Raw genomic sequence first — 17,023 nt, forward strand, 5'->3', positions numbered from 1 at the left:
CCAATGTTTATGGGATTAATAGTGATACATCAAGCTATGAATCATTTATGGAAAAGCCTTTCTTTAAAAAAAACTGTTCAGAATAAGGATTCAACTTTAAGGTTTGTTTAATAGGTGGAGATTTGTGTTGATAGATATTTAAATAGTATTGTTCCATCTTGTACAATTATTAACATTTAGCAAGAAACTACAGATGAATTGGAAAAACAAATGGATATCAAAATACTAATTTGTATTTTGACTATTTTCTTTTTAGTAGTCTGAAAGAAGACATGTTATGGAGGCAACCAAAGAACGCAAAGTTGGCCAGTCCATACAAATTGTTTTCGCCTGAAGTGTATCAGCGTAACATCCTTCATATTTGTCTCATTGATTGCAAACAATATGAGTTAAGTGTCGAAGTATGGTCTTCCAAATCCTTTAGAACACGATGTAACTAATTTGACACCTCTGTGCCTGGTGGGGGGGTGTTGTAATAAGAAACATCTACTACACTGGAAAGAGTCCCCACAGCAACTGTCGAACACAAGCTTTATTTTGTAGAACGCCCAGGTCCCAAATATTTGTTGTTGTGAGAAGTGGAGAAAATATATATTAAAAACATGTAACAGCACAGTGTACAGTAAGTGTAAAGATACGTATAGTGTATGGCAGACATCTGATAACATGTCGTAAAATTGAATGTTTTAGATAGAGAACCCTAAAGTATAAATTCACTTTTTTTTTAATCAAATGAAATGGAAAAAATCTGCCTTCATCTGGATGATACCTCACTAATGGTTTGCATTTTTCTCGAACAACATAATAAGACAAGATATATAAACACATTTTCTTTGTGCAATGATTACTCAAGAAGTTGATGGATAGAGGTTGAATATGGACAGATATTATATTTGATATAGTTTAAATATGGTCTGATATAATATTTGCTTAGTGGAAATGTGTCTGATGCTCATTTATTGTCCTATTTTACTTCTCATCTTGGCCATTGATAACTATATATAGATCATAATGTGGGCTTGTTTTCATATGGAAATATCATGGTTTAAAGGGAAAAAATAAATAAAAGCAGTAATATCCTCAACAAATGTTGATTAAGGTATGTTTTCTAGTAAAACAAATACAAAAAGTATGACTTTTAGGATGAACACATGTTTGCAAATTCTGAATAGTTATGCCAATTATTGCAACATATGTCTGATGAATTATGTGATGACCTACACACATTTTCCAACCTTATCTAGATTACAAGTTTACAAAAGTGTTTTTCTGCATATAATTTATTTTCATAATTCACTCATTTAGATTTGGAAATAATGCCATACATTCTAAAGCAAAGCAGTGTGGGGCTTACCATTAACAATACATTATAGACACTATTCAGTTAATCAAATCCTGCTCTGAAAGTATACATTATTAATGCGGACCTCAGATTAGAGCGGTCCTCATGGTACATTTAGTGGTGTATTATTATTTATGAAATTAAAAGAAGCATTTATGCAGCACTGCTAGATTATGCAGCAGTATTTCATGTTGTTATTACCAACACACTCCATCCCCCATGCTCCAGAAACTGTACATCCATAAATAGATCCTAATGGTTTGTTTTGACGGTCTTTTGTTTTCAGTATACGCATTTAAACAAAGAAGTACACTAGCACAGTTGGCAACAGAGCCCTATTGAATGCACAGTCGTCTCTACACTGGAATGTACTCGTACTGTAATTCAACAAGTTCAAAAGTTCATTCACAACTCTAGCTGTAGTCTGTACAACAACACAGGGCTAAAGACATATCCCCCACCCTTCTGAATCCCCCTTTGTCCAATTATAACTCCCAGTACCACTCATTTATACCACTCCACTGCCTCCAAACACCCTGAGCCGCCACATGGAATTTCTTTCGACCCGTTTCTAACTTTTCCGCACGTAGCAGCTTTGACCACAACAGCAAAAGTTGTAGAAATGGTAAGACTTGCACATGAGTCACACGTTCTTTGTAGTTCTACGTGAACAAACATTTCATGTGTTTTCTCTGGTAGCTTGTCTCGATTTTTTCCCGTGACCTAAATAAGTATGGCTGCACACCACTGGCTGCTCACTGGTGAGGGGGGGGCTGCTTTAGGGCGCTGTCGCCTGCACTTAGCCTCAAAGGTGGTGATACATGTGTACACTACACAACTCGGGGGATGGTGCATTGTTCTCTTACTTACACTTTTTGACTATAGTGAGAGTTTATTTTATTTACCTGTCTAAATATATGAACTCATTCTAAATGACACGGAAGGAAAAATAATTGGTTTGCCATGAAAACATTCCAACACTTCCTACTTCAGACTGAGGCAGTTTGACATTTGAGGTGAGCAAAAAAAAGCACATACTTTGTCCTGACATTGTTTAGTATATTAAGTCGTTTACATTTAAGCTTTAGAAACAGAAAAAAATATCTTTATTATCAGGTTCATATCCTCTTTTCACGCTCTGTCTGAAACCCGAGCCCAGACTGCTCTGATTGGTTAGCTGGCCGGCTCTGTTGTGATTGGTCAACCACTTCGAGGTGTCCCGCACCTTAGCCTATCACTTACAATGTTTTACAGAACTAGCCAATAGAAGCGCATGTGTTACATAGGCGCAATTCATGTAATGCGCAAATGCGGCACAATTGTGCGCTCCCCGCTGCGAGGCTCAGGCCCTAACAGTTCACGAGCGTGCTCCACTAGCAGGTTTTGTGGAGTGTCATAGTTTGATGCCCAGAGCTACCCAGAGTTCGTAATGAGAACGCGCTGACCGAAAAGTAATGACATAATTGGCAAATTGTTGACCTAAACTGAAATCTTACTTAAATCATCAAAGAGTTAGAAGCCAATCAAATGTTGTGATTTGCTCTAGGGAATCTTTTAAACCCATTACAGACAGGATCCAATCGCAATCCAATCCATGGAAGAAGATAACAATTTTGCCAGTGTCAGTGCTTGATTAACGGATTAGTACATGAGCTTCCCATTGAAGACGAAACGTTCCCCCCTTATTCGCGAGTACGGGGGTATGGAGAGAACAATGTAGTATCTCACCTTTACTGCACCGCACAAAAAGCTCCACAGGATGAGGAGGCGCCAGTGTGGGTGCTTGTCGCTATCTAATCACCCCCATCCTGTAGCCCTCCATGACAGAAGAGGAAATGGGGACGAAGGGAGGCCTTTAGTTTCATGAAAACATTTACCCTGTCCTGCACTGATAGCTGCTGCTGTGTATATGTAGGAGAAAGGCCAACTTCACTGGAAAAACGCAGGAAGGATTCTTTACCTTTGGGGAATCTCCTAAATGACTGTCAACAGGTCAGACAAGCAGGATTTCAGGAATGTTGCCAAAACTCAGGAAAGATCTGAGGCAGTGAACTAAGACCAACTGTTGGATGGACTTTTTTTAAATCGTGATTGTCTTCTACAAAGGTTTATGGGAATATTAAGAAGGGTGTTTTCAATTTATTTTGAGAATACAATGGCATAATGTATGTGATGTGTATACGATTGTCTTCTTAAATGCAATAGGTCTATCATATTTTACATTCTTAACTCTCCCTAAACATAACTTTTAATCAACGAGACTAAGTATTTCCATGCCTGCTGAATAGGAGTTACTCGTTGTCATAATCTGTCATTGTGTTTTCTCTTTTATTTTGAAAAGTGTTCAACCCCTGTGTTGAGTCTGCTTTTACTTCCTGATTGTCTGCCCCGCCCTGATTCTGTTCACCTGCTGCCCTTGTGTTTTTTTGACCGCCCCCTCCAGCTGTGTATTGTCAATGCGATTGGTTCTGCTTGTAATTAAGTCCTTGTCTTTTGAGGATCCTTGTCGATCCTTGTATGGGAAAGTTCTGTTCGGTTTCATCTTGTCTTGCCTTGCCCTGTCCTGGATTCCTGACATAAAAGGTATATTTCTGTTATGGCTTCCTTTGAAGTGCTTCTGTGTAATGCATTTGGGTACCGGGCTCTGCTTTCCATGACACTCTAATGGCCTTATGTCCAAACATCCCTATGTGTGTGTTCTTCTGTTTAGGGTTAGGGTTAGGGTTAGGGTTAGCAGAACATCTTTGCTTATGAAACATCTGGGGTAATGTCTGTGCTTAAGTTCTTTTTTAGGTTAATTATTCTTCCTGCTGTGAAATATCACATGGTTTTTCCAGTGTATTCAATAAAGGATGTATTACAGAGTTGGTGGGGGGCGCAAGATTTGGAATGGCTTAAAGAGGTGATTTTGGTTTTCAGTTATTTCTTGACTATCTTAATATTCTGACTCTATATTAACTCTTTCTCTTACTCTCCTTCCTGTCAATCTCTCCATCTCTCGCTGAACCCTGACAAACTTCTCTTTATAGCCTATATAGCTTCCCGGCAGGGGCCTCCTTGGGATCGCAGTGTGGACAGGTGCTCCCGTAGATGTTAAACTGTAGAAAGTCCACATCATGTGATTCACATCATGTTCATACTCATCAACACATGCAGTGACCCCTCCTGCTCTGTACAGCATCTGCATCCAATATGTTTCCTATTCAGGCCTTTTTTTGCTTTAATTTGTTTCCTGTCAGTTCATATAAAGCTTACTCTGCATCAAGTGAAAGTGTCAAACTATAATATGCACTCACACCATCTGCAGGACACTTAACCCTCATAAGTCCAAGAACATTAACCACATTCCACCTACAAGGCACTGCAGAAGTCAGAAATGTCGGCATCATGTGCAAAGTAGTCCTGCTGTAGTTGGTCTGTAGCTAGCGCCCCGACTGACAAAATACAGAATTACGTTTTACAAGTCTGAAATAAAATAGTATATTCTGTTTTGTATTTTTCCCAACTTACTAACAAATTACCAAGGACCAAATTATCTTTTAAATTCTAAATAATAATATAATTTATTTATAAATCACTTCTTATAAAATAATATGCGGTTCGGTACGGTTCGGTACAACATGAAAAAGCAAAAAAAAGTCCCAAATGCATAATTCCAGGTTTGTTGTTATTTATGTTTGAACAGTAGTGCAAGTTTCAGTTTAAAAATAAAGAACTCTGACATATAATAATTAACTGTATTAAACAGTTAAAAACAAACCATACATGGGCGACTGTGGCTGCGAGGGAGTGCGGTCGTCTTTCAACCAGAAGGTTGTGGGTTCGATCCCAGCCCATGCAGTCAACATGTCGATGTATCCTTGGGCAAGATACTTAACCCTGAGTTGGCATGGCATGGCCATGTGTGAATGTGTATGAATGTTAGTTCCTAGAGTTAGGTACACTGCTCTGTATGAATGGGTGAACGACATGTAGTATGTAAAGCGCTTTGAGGGGTCTTAAAGACTGGATAAAGCGCTATATAAGTCCATTTACCATTTACCATACACAGTACACTCAGATGGCCATCTATAATGGCTGATGTCAAACAAAAAGGTTTCACAACTAAAAAGAATGTCTTGAAAATATGACATCATAAATAATAAGAAAGTGTTTCAAGAGCGCAAAGTCGTTGAAAAACATATGCCAAAAGCTTCCGTTATTTATTTTGGTCTATTGTCTATTGGCTTCTTAAAAACAGCGGGGATCAGCTGCTGAACTGCTGCTGTCTTTTGCCGGGTTCCGGTGATTGGCAAATTTGGGTGATGCCTTCTGATATGATTTAGCATGTTTGGCGTGTGTTACCATTAGCATACCGCACCACTGTAGAACAACGGCGACACACCGTCCTCGTCCAATCCACCACTCGCACACTTCATCGTTATTGTAGTCCACAGGGAACCCGAAATGTTCCCACACAGCTGATTTAAAAGAAGCAGGTGGGTTCTAGCTCCTGTGTGTTATCTGAAATCGCCATACTAACTTTTCTTCTTCTTGTATTTTGTTCGTTTTGTTGTTTTGTTTCTTCTTGTTCTTCATTTGTTGTTTAAGGGCGGCTGGCAAACAGCTTTTAGGCGCAATACCGCCCCCTGGATTATAAATAGTGTAGTGGATACTGCCCTGAATGACAGACTTTTTTCCCACTCGTAAAAAAAAGGCGTATTCGTCGTGTCGCATGTGCCGAACCTTGACGTCCGAACCGTGACGGTACGGGACGAATACGGATACCGTTACACCCCTAATCCTTAGTGGCCAGGTCGACTGAGGGCGATCTACTGTACTCTACTGTAGTCTGTAACTATTATTTAGTCATTCACACCCCTGTCCAGTTGGTGGCGAGTGTGTGTATATTAAGTAGCTATTGTCTAGTCCGGCTTTAGCAATCGCAAAATGTCACGGCAGCTGATCGTCCGAAGCTTTTTTAATAAGCCCAGTAATTGTGATGGTGTGGATAAACGAGGTGAAAAGAGGGATTGATGCGGTGGAGGATGAAGGACAAGCCAGTAAGACTAAAACTGACAATGTTCAGCCAGCGGCAGAGGGGCAAGCAAGTGGCAAGGAGTTCAAGCGGGAGTACCGGGTTCAGTGGGAGCAAGAGTTTAAGTGGCTGAGGAGGGAAGATGGCAAAATGTTCTGCGACATCTGTAGAGAAGCTAAGATGAGTAACGGATTTGTCCGAGGGTGCACGGCGATGCAGAAATCAGCGTTCAGGCTAGGCGTCAGCAGGTCAATTGAGTTGTTCTTGTAAATGTTTTGTTCGTATTTTGATCGTAATTGTCTCATTTAAAACGATGGCATTGTTCATATTTGCCTGTTTAGGCACAATGGTCGCGGTGCTTTTAGCGGCCTCTGCCCCCCTCTGCTGTGCTGTCAGTGCAGGAAAAAATAAATCATTCATGTTCGTGTTGACATGAAAAGTGACCACACGGTCGGTGTCTCTGTTCATCTTTTTTTTTCTCCATGCCCTTAAAAGTTCTGTATGAATCATTAAAAAAAAAAGAATGAAATTTGCTGCTCAGTACCCAAACATACATATTAAATATGTCTCATCTCATCATTAAAACATGAAAAATAAAATGACGGGTAATAATGGATTATGACGGAAATGTTACGATCCTGTCCGTCAAAATGACGGACAACGAAAAAGTCTAACGCAACCACTGCCCGCGTCATTAATGTGTTTCGCCAACAACAACCGAGTGTTTCGAGCCAGGTCCCCGGTATCTCGCAGGGCACTGCACCCAGCAGGAGCCTCCAGCTAGATTTGATCAATATAGACATAAAAGCGAGTGACGTCTAATCAGACAGGAGAGAGAGATCAGAGTTCAGCTTCTGCTGACGGAGACACGCAGCTCTGCCTGATCGTTATCAATTTGTTTTAAAGCTCAATAAATAACAAAGAAGACCTTTGACCGGCACTTTTCTAATTTTGTCCGGAGGATTTAAACTTTAACGGACATGTTCACCGGCGAAATAAACAGAAGGGCAACCAGGAAACCATGGCAAAAATGCTTGGGAGGTCTTCTTCACTGCTTTTGGTGTATTTTGTGGCGGAAGTACAGCGCCACTTACAGGCCCGGCATATGTACTACAGCGTCTCCAGCGGGTGGAGCGGTCTCATGTGGACGGACACGTTTATTGAGCCGATTGCCAGTTTGGCCTTGGTAGGCCAGGCTCACAGCTGTGTTTCCATGGGGTAGTAACTATAGTAACGACGCAGTGTAGGCGGGTGATCGGCGGGGTGATCGGCGCTGCGTAAAACTGCCGTGACGTCATCTTCAATGTGACACAACTCACCAACACTAGGATATGGAAGCGATCGTGTACTTGGTTCTTGATTTTTATCACAGCAAGGAGGCAAACTTTGTTTCGGAAAAGGCTGCGTATAGCAAGACGGAATACAGAAGAAGCGGTACCACTTTACAATAAGACAATAGTTTGTAATTCATTTATTAATTAGGTTGTGAACACTTTATAAATCATGAATAAGCTTTTATAAGACATTATATAAACAGGGCAACTGTGACCAGTTGCTTGCCAAATAGTGAGCCCAGATTTATCTGTACTGCTAAGCCTTATATTGGCTACTTAGCTTACTTCATCTTATTCATCAGCCAGCATCCTTGGTATCTGTTATTCACTGAGTTGATTCTCCCTCCATCCATCTTGATGTTTCTTGGCATCTCTTATTATAAGCCAGTCTATTCAAATGATCTGCCAAAATACAATTAATTATGAAAAAGGTTAAACTCATATGCTTTAAATGAAGAGCTACTTTCAGACCATATAATGTGCGGACAATTCTGAACTATTGTCCAAACCACTCATAAATTACGTTGTCAAATTAATATTATTGTGTCGTCAAGTTGCAGGATATAAAATTGCATATATGTTACATAAATACTGCGATTTTTTTTTATTTGCATGTTTTTTGACACGCTTGTGTGTCATTGTTTCTAAATCTGCAGCATAATAAAATGGAAGTGTTTTTGTTCGTTGTAGTGTATAATACACTACAATGTGACACAAGCGTGTCAAAAAACATGCAAATTAAAAAAAATCGCAGTATTTATGTAACATATATGCAATTTTATATCCTGCAACTTGTTAGTCCATCCATCCATCTTCTCCCACTTATCCGTGGTCGGGTCGCTCCGAGTCCCTCCCGGATGACTGAACTTCTCACCTTATCCCTAAGGGAGACACCAGCCACCCTGCGGAGAAAACCCATCTCGGCCGCTTGTTTCCGCGATCTCATTCTTTCGGTCATGACCCATCCTTCATGACCATAGGTGAGGGTAGGAACGAAAATGGCCCGGTAGACAGAGAGCTTTGCCTTCTGGCTCAGCTCTCTTTTCGTCACACCGGTGCGGTAAAGCGACTGCAGTACCGCTCCCGCTGCTCCGATTCTACGGCCCATCTCACGCTCCATTGTTATCTCGCTCGAGAACAAGACCCCGAGATACTTGAACTCCTTCACTTGGGGTAAGGACTCATTCCCTACTTGGAGTGGACAGTCCATCGGTTTCCTGCTGCGAACCATGGCCTCAGATTTGGAGGTGCTGATCCTCATCCCAGCCGCCTCACACTCGGTTGCGAACCGATCCAGTGAGTGCTGAAGGTCGCAGACCGATGAAGCCTTTAGAACCACATTTTCTGCAAAAAGCAGTGGTGCAATCCTTAGTCCACCAAACTGCAGACCCCCTCCCCCACGACCACGCCTCGAAATCCGATCCATGTATATTACAAACAGGATTGGTGACAAAGCGCAGCCCTCACCGGAAATGGGTCCGACTTACTGCCGAGGACCCGGACACAGCTCTCGCTTTGGGAGTACAGAGATTGGATGGCCCTGAGACCCCCTCACCCCATACTCCCGCAGCACCTCCCACAGTAACTCCCTGGGAACTCGGTCATACGCCTTCTCCAAGTCTACAAAACACATGTAGACCGGATAAGCATACTCCCAGGCCCCCTCCAGGATCCTTGCGAGAGTAAAAAGCCGATCCGTCGTTCCACGACCAGGACGGCATCCGCATTGTTCCTCCTCAATCTGAGGTTCGACAATCGGCCTGACCCTCCTTTCGAGTACCTTAGAGTAAACTTTCCTGGGGAGGCTGAGTAGTGTGATGCCTCTGTAATTGGCACACACCCTCTGATCCCCCTTTTTGAAAAGGGGAACCACCACCCCGGTCTGCCACCCCGGTACTGTTTCCGACTTCCACGCAACGTTGATGAGTCGTGTCAACCGTGACAGTCCCTCAACACCCAGAGCCTTCAGCATTTCTGGGCGGATCCACCCCGGGGCTTTGCCACTGTGGAGTTGTTTGACTACCTCAGTGACCTCCCCCCGGGAGATTGGTGTTGATCCCCCGTCATACTCCAGCTCTGCCTCTAACATAGAGGGCGGAGTTGTCGGGTTCAGGAGTTCCTCAAAGTGTTCCTTCCAACGCCCTAACACTCCATCGGTTGAGGTCAACAACGTCCCATCCTTACTGTACACAGCTTGGATGGTTCCCTGCTTCCCACTCCTGAGGTGTCGGACAGTTTTCCAGAACAACTTTGGTGCCGCCCGAAAGTCCTTTTCCATGTCTTCTCCGAACTTCTCCCACACCCGCTGCTTTGCCTCGGCCACGGCTGAGGCTGCTGCCCTTCGGGCCCGTCGGTACCTTCCGACTGCCTCGGGAGTCCCCCGGGATAACAAATCCCTTAAGGCCAGGGCCGCCTTAATGCACGGGCTGACCTGGGCTGAAGCCCAGGGGCCTACAGAGATCGGGGGCCTATCATGAGCCAATACAAAAAAATAAAAACATTTTTTTTTTCTTTTTTCGGGTGTTTTATTTTTATTTTTAAATAAACAAAGTCTTGGCTTTCAGAATATGAAACTTTTATTTCCAAAATCACACGATAAATACATTTTTGAAGCTTGTAAAGGGAAGAAGACAGCTCTCCCTCGCCACTCTGCTGTTCCGAAGCGCTGCCCCCCTCCCTACGCTGATATTATGAATGTAAGACGTATAGTAATCATAGATAACACGGCAGGGTCCGTTACAGTTTGTTTTCATCTGATTTCAAATAAACAAAGTCTTGGCTTTCAGAATATTAAACTTGTTTTGGCAAATTCAGATGATAAATACAACTTTGAAGCTTGTAACACCATAATTACAAGCGGAGAACGGACAGGGTTGGGAGGGTTACTTTGTAAATGTAATCAGTTACTGATTACTGATTACATGACTCTGAAAGTAATCCGAATACAGTTACAGTTACGTGTCTTAAAAAAGTAACGTAATCAGATTACTTTTAGATTACTTTTGGATTACTTTCTTTTTCCATCACAGATGGGTATGTTTTGGTGAACAGGAGACACAAAAAGCAAAAGGAAACTGAATGTGTTTTTACTGTTTTAATGGCTTATCAAGAGCACAACTGAAACATAACATCTGAAACAATGCAACAACATAATACACTTTTTGAGGATGCAGCTTGGGATGTGAGGAGTGAGGGACACGGCTTAGAACGGGCGTGTCGCCTTCTGTCCTGCCAGTGTTGGCAGGACATTAATTAAAATGTCGAACTCGGACTTCATTTTAAGGACATTTCGGCCAGGGGTAGAGCTATATTTGTTTAAGCACCGGATTGGCAAAACAGGATACTCTGTGCACCAGTCTGCCTTGATCTATGAATTCATGTCCGTGACACTCACAGTATCTGCTGCCCACAACTGTTTTATAGAAGGAACACCTCCTTCACTTCATGAAATCTCTGCAGCACCAGGAGGCAGCGGGAGGGTTAACTCAGCCTCTGAGAAGACGAGCGTGCAGTGCCTTTCACGCACCGCCTTTCACGCACCGCCTTCGCTGTGTTTACCTTCAGAATAATAAGGCTAAAGAGCGACCGCAGGCTGATGTGTTTTAACCACACACACCTCTACACATACACGACTTAAACGCAGACTTTTGTTCCTCCATGTTTCGTTATTATTGTTTCACTGAGCGGACCCGCCCCTTTTTTTTCAAACGCTATAGAGGCTTTGAACACCGACCACTCTTGTTCAATGTCCCCAACCTCCACAGGAATGCCCAAAAAGCTCCGCCGGGTATTTGTTAGTAACCATCGTTTTTTTTAAGTTAAATGGAATTTAATTGAACCAAGGATGATTTATACCAAGATGGGGAATATGGTACATGTTTGGTTGTCAGTAAGACTCCTCTCATCAGATACAGAGAGCTGCAGATTGAATGGAAAAAGCCGGGCTCCTGGCAGGAGCAAGCTAATGTGACCCTGTAGGTTCCAGGACAGCAGTAATGGAAGAAGAGGATATGTTACTGAGAGGTGTGTCTTCGGTGAGAAGTAATCTGAACTGAATGCTTTTGTCACTGGAGGATATTTTCACTGAGAGACAGAGCAGCGATCAAACAGGCAGCACAGATCTTATTCTGTTCTGATTTTGGAGGATGTGTCATAAGGGATACCGTTGCATTATACAGTATTTCTGACTAATGTATCTCAACCTGTTTTGTTTGGGTATAAAGTAACCATTGAATAGAAAAAACAGAAACACAAATTAATTCCTTATTTATATTGACTGAAACACTATAATAGTTTGCCAGTGCTGTTAACCCAATTACAGTAAGGGCTGTCACAGTGTCCAATTTGTAAAACACATTTATCATGGCAGAAAAAAATCATATGAGCATTATTATTGCAATATCTATCTAACATTTGAGGCATACAATATAATGCTATCTGTCAAATTCATCTTTGACTTATTTTATTGAGCATTTTGTCTCTTTTTGAACCGAGGAACCAAAATAACTCTGGAATATTGACACAATAATACCACCTGTATTGTTGACTTTCTATCAATATTGGATTTTAGCTATAAATTGGCGCTATGGCATTGATTGCAAAAATAACCAGGCACAAAAACACGTTTTCTGAGGGAAGTTATAGAGAACCGCAGTGACGCGTCCTAAAACCCAGAAGTAAGTTAGCATTTTTACCACTTCCGGTTCCTTCGACAAAAATCTATGCATTTTCTCCATAGGATTTTGGGAAATAGCTGGAAATAAGGTCTGTGGTTGACAAAAATTGAAGAGACAGATCACGTTTTGTTCTACGACATTAAATACATCAGCAGTGACCCCACTGGTGATTTTTGAAGAGTTTACGTGTCTGAAAAACGATGGTTGTTACCATGTAGCTGAATAGGACTACAGAAGTTGTCCAGGCCGTTTTACGTCATTACACCGAACACGTAAAACACTCCCGCTAAGTTTGTTTTCCCCGTGTTCTGCTTGAAAGCAAGTACCTGCGCTCTTGCAAACGGTTAAAACAAACGCTTCAACTTGTACAATTTTGAATCTGTAGTTTTTAATATGAATCTTAAGTTGGCGTGACGTTGAAGCAGCGACCCTGTTGTAGTTTGTTTATAGCATAACGTTAGCATTTTGCTTCTGGCGACTAGATTTATGATTAGAAAATTATAAAAGTAGGGTAGACATGTGGATATTATCCGTTTGAGCATAACGTGATCCGTTTCTTAAATGTGTGTCAACCACAGACCTTATTTCCAGCTATTTTCCCAAATCCTATGGAGAAATTGCATTGGTATTTGACGAAGGAACAGGAAGGAGTTTACATCTGGGTTTTAGGAGGCGTCACTGTGGTTCTCAAATCATTGTCCTTTAGCTACAATGTTAGATAAAATATCCTTACAATTTTCAAATGAACCCTTTTGTATCACATGCTGTACAAACGGTATAGACAGCTATACATATACATATTGCACATAATCATCAATAAACTATTGATTAATTCTACCTTTTTTGTAGGATACCACCTTAAAGAAAATCTCACCTGGTGTTTAGACGTTTGTTGTTGGTCATTGGTTTCTTTTGTATGTATTCCCCCTGATTTTCCCATGTGTACATACTAGTCCTGTCTTCTCTTTATCTTCATTTATCCCAATTTGTTTTCCTTGTTCTTAGCTGTTATGTTAGATACTGTAGGCCTACATTGAAAGCCATGGAAAAGAAAGCATAAAATTCCTTGTATGTGTTTGCACTCCTAACCGTTAAAGCCGATTGTGATTCTGATAGAGTTGCAATATTAACGCTGTGGTTATTGTTACATACTAATCAAGCTGCAGCACTCACTGTTTAAAATGCAATCTGCTAGGAAGGCTAGCAAAGGCATTGAGGTGTGTATGCATGCTGATGTGTCAGTCTTTGCATTCTTAACAATCAATGCCTTTTGCGTAGTATTTTGCACCCATGTCGTCAAAGCACCATATTGCACAGTTGGAGATACAGTATGTTAGCTTTCTGCTATTTTTTGTTTAGGTTAAGGTTAAGATTTTCTAAAATATCCATAGATAAGTGGGATCAACTCGACATCCTTCTCAGGAATACTTTTTGTTTAATAAAAGTTCCAGTCAGCCGTTGGCAGCTTTATCTGTGGATCACTGATACTGTGCTGTGTGTGTGGGTCTATATCCAGCATGAAGAGCTTCCAGAAAGCTGTTTGGCAGCTCATATGGTGTGATGACAGGTGTATCGTAACGGTGGCACGGACGCTGCAGAAAGTCAGAATAGAAGGCTAAGCCCTGACAGAGCTTTGTGCGTGTGTGTAATGAGAGATGAGCAGTTTTCCTTGTATGTGTGTGCATTGTGTGTGCATGTCTGTTTCTTTGTGTGTACGAAAATAGTTAGTATGACACGTCTTGCAGTGCTAATAAAAATTATTTCTGTAGAGTAATGCCGCTATATATTTAGTCCCTTATCGTTGAATTCTGCAATTCATGTATGTTGTGCATTTGTGTCCATGGCAACAAACATAACGCTCATACTTCCTGTGCCCTTGGATTTGACACCGGAGGTTCAGAGATTTAACTCCTTGCTAAATCTGTTGCCTGGAATCCGGAAGAGATCTGCCGGTCAACTAACACCAACAGCAGCAGCACCCGTTCCAAATTCAATAAGACCAAGATCAAGTTCAAGACTGCTTTCGTTGTGCCTTATGATGAGTCATTTCAAATAAGTACTATCAATTAGTTCTATTGACCTGTCTAAAACATTTTTTTTCACAAAGCGTAGTTAGCCAAGATTAACAAGTGACATTATACTTTGGTAACTTCTATTTACCTACTAAAAAAGGTAACATCACCATAACCAAATGCTGTTTTGTTATTTTCTAACTAGATTGTACGGTGGCAGACGGGTGCAAATGCTTTACAATGGCCCAAAACATTTCCATTAGGAGAAATGCGCTACACGTAAAAAATAATGCAAATACAAAAACACAAATGTGCAATGTATACATGCAAATAAAGAAACTTCTTCACTAACTTGACAAAATGCAACACAGCCTGTCTGCATCACCTGGACACCTTAAACAAACAGATATATATGTAAAGTACCATGTGTACAAACAATATAACTGATTATCTTCTGTTGGACATGTTGGATTGTATATTGTCCGAGTCAGGGTCCTTTTTATTTTACTGTAACTTTGGAAGTTGTGTTACCAATGCTTACTGTTTATTTGATACCCATTTGGTAATACAATTAATAAAAACAACACGGTTTGGGTTCGTTCTTCAGATGACTGTGACGTTAACGTGTAAGCTCGATAATGAACTCCAGCTCAACCAACCATATTGTAATATCTAAGTAATCATCTTGAAATATGACATTAATAATTGTAATATACACACATCTTATTGTGAGGTTGATTTCACATACACTACTTTGACGTTAGCTTGTCTACATACTTGAGCATAGCCAATTTAAATGAACCTTAGCGATGCATACAGTTCCTACCTACATAATAAAATATATCTCTAAGTTACAAGGATGACCTTATTTTATCAACCTCAAACAGAAGCCGTTTGTTCTACAGTATTATCCCACTTAACGCTTAACACTTGTCTATTTCGTTTTAACCTTTATATATATATAGTCTATGATTTTAACTTGGAGGCTACTATTAGCATTGTTAGCACCGATGTAGCTACCACTCGCTACACGCTAACCCAAGCCTTACCATTCATTACGTAGCTGATTAAAATCATTAACACATAAATAAAGCACTAGAATTTCACTTACCGCAAAACCGCATTCATGCACCGTCTGTTTCAACCGCAGAGCGAGTCACAATAGTCCGATATATAAGCATGAAGAACAAACAACCACGGCCGACTTCAATTTGTGTTCCCTGGATGAACTGAGCAGGCAGAGTCCCTGTAGCTAGCTTCACGGAGCAGCTAGCAGAGAGACAAGAAGCTAGCAGCAGCAGTCACTTGACAGAGCTGTCACTCAATGTGACCACACCCTAATTTATGCAAAAACTTTAAGACCTAATATAAATAAAAGGGTCGCATTAGAAAACAATTTACTCACAGATTAATAATCATGAAGGTGGAATCTAACTATATCCGTAATAATATTTATTGCAGCCAGGGGTAGAAACATGTTTTTTTCTGCTGTAAAGTGTGGGCATTTTAACAAGGGGGTCTATGGAAATTGCTCCTTTCTGCAGTCATCGCCTATCGGCCGATATATGTACTGCAGTTGGTGGCACTTCCATATTGGCGTCTCTGCTCTTCCCCAGAGTTTGCCGCTTGGTTTGCACCTGTAGCAGGCAACCATGAGAAGGGCATGTGTAGAGTGCAGACTCCGGCCAAAGATGTTTCCATAAGTAAAAAAGAATACATGTATCAGAAGCGTCTTTTAGATCTGCTCTAAAACTGAATGGTGTGATATAGTGAGTATATTAGAGGGAAGGTGCATCCCTTCAATTGGATGCAACAAGGACTACAAATCCCAAAGTCTGCAGGGTAGTCAGGTTAATGGCTGCTGTCTAGCTGAACCCGATGAGGCTAATTCAAGCCCCCAGGAAGTTCTCCTGAGGAAAATATTCATATTGGCCAAACGGCGGTACTACAATTTCCGTATCAGTCCGTGACGTCACCCGGCCCAGGAAGCCTTTTCCCATTGACAAACATTGGGAAAGAGATGCTGTAAATCAGCAGATACTTTGTTTTAACTAAATAAACTACCCAGCACGAACACTTTTATATGCCTCATTAGAATCATTCGGTCCTTAAAGTTGTAAAATGCACTAAAAGCCGAAACCATCTCTCTCCATTTATTCTACGGAGCCGAGAGCGGGAGCTCGGGGACGGGGCTTAAGGGGAAACTCAACTGCGCATGCTGTATGAGCGCACATACGGGTACTTCTGCTCTGACAGCCAGGCATGATGGCTAATCTCTGAAGTTTTGCTCCTCGAAAATGTCAGGCCATTTTGTCCTCATGCGCCAATGAGCAGCTCTCATAGGAAAGAACGAGACCCCGCCTCCGACGCTGTATCCAGTTCTTATCATCCATGGACAACTTCTGAAGATAGTATCTTTGATGCTCTCCCCATACTTCTCGCTTTTCTCCAACTTGCTTTATTTTGAGTACTTTTTCCTTCACAGTCAAATTAATCAACAAGTACATGATGTATAGTTGCGACCAGTGTTGTGCTAGTTACTGAAAACCAGTAACTAGTTACCATTACTAGTTACTTAATTTCAAAAGTAACTCAGTTACTTTACTAGTTACTTACACCAAAAAGTAATGCGTTACTGTGAA

This window comes from Gymnodraco acuticeps, unplaced genomic scaffold, assembly GCF_902827175.1.
Source record: "Gymnodraco acuticeps unplaced genomic scaffold, fGymAcu1.1, whole genome shotgun sequence".
Taxonomy (NCBI): domain Eukaryota; kingdom Metazoa; phylum Chordata; class Actinopteri; order Perciformes; family Bathydraconidae; genus Gymnodraco; species Gymnodraco acuticeps.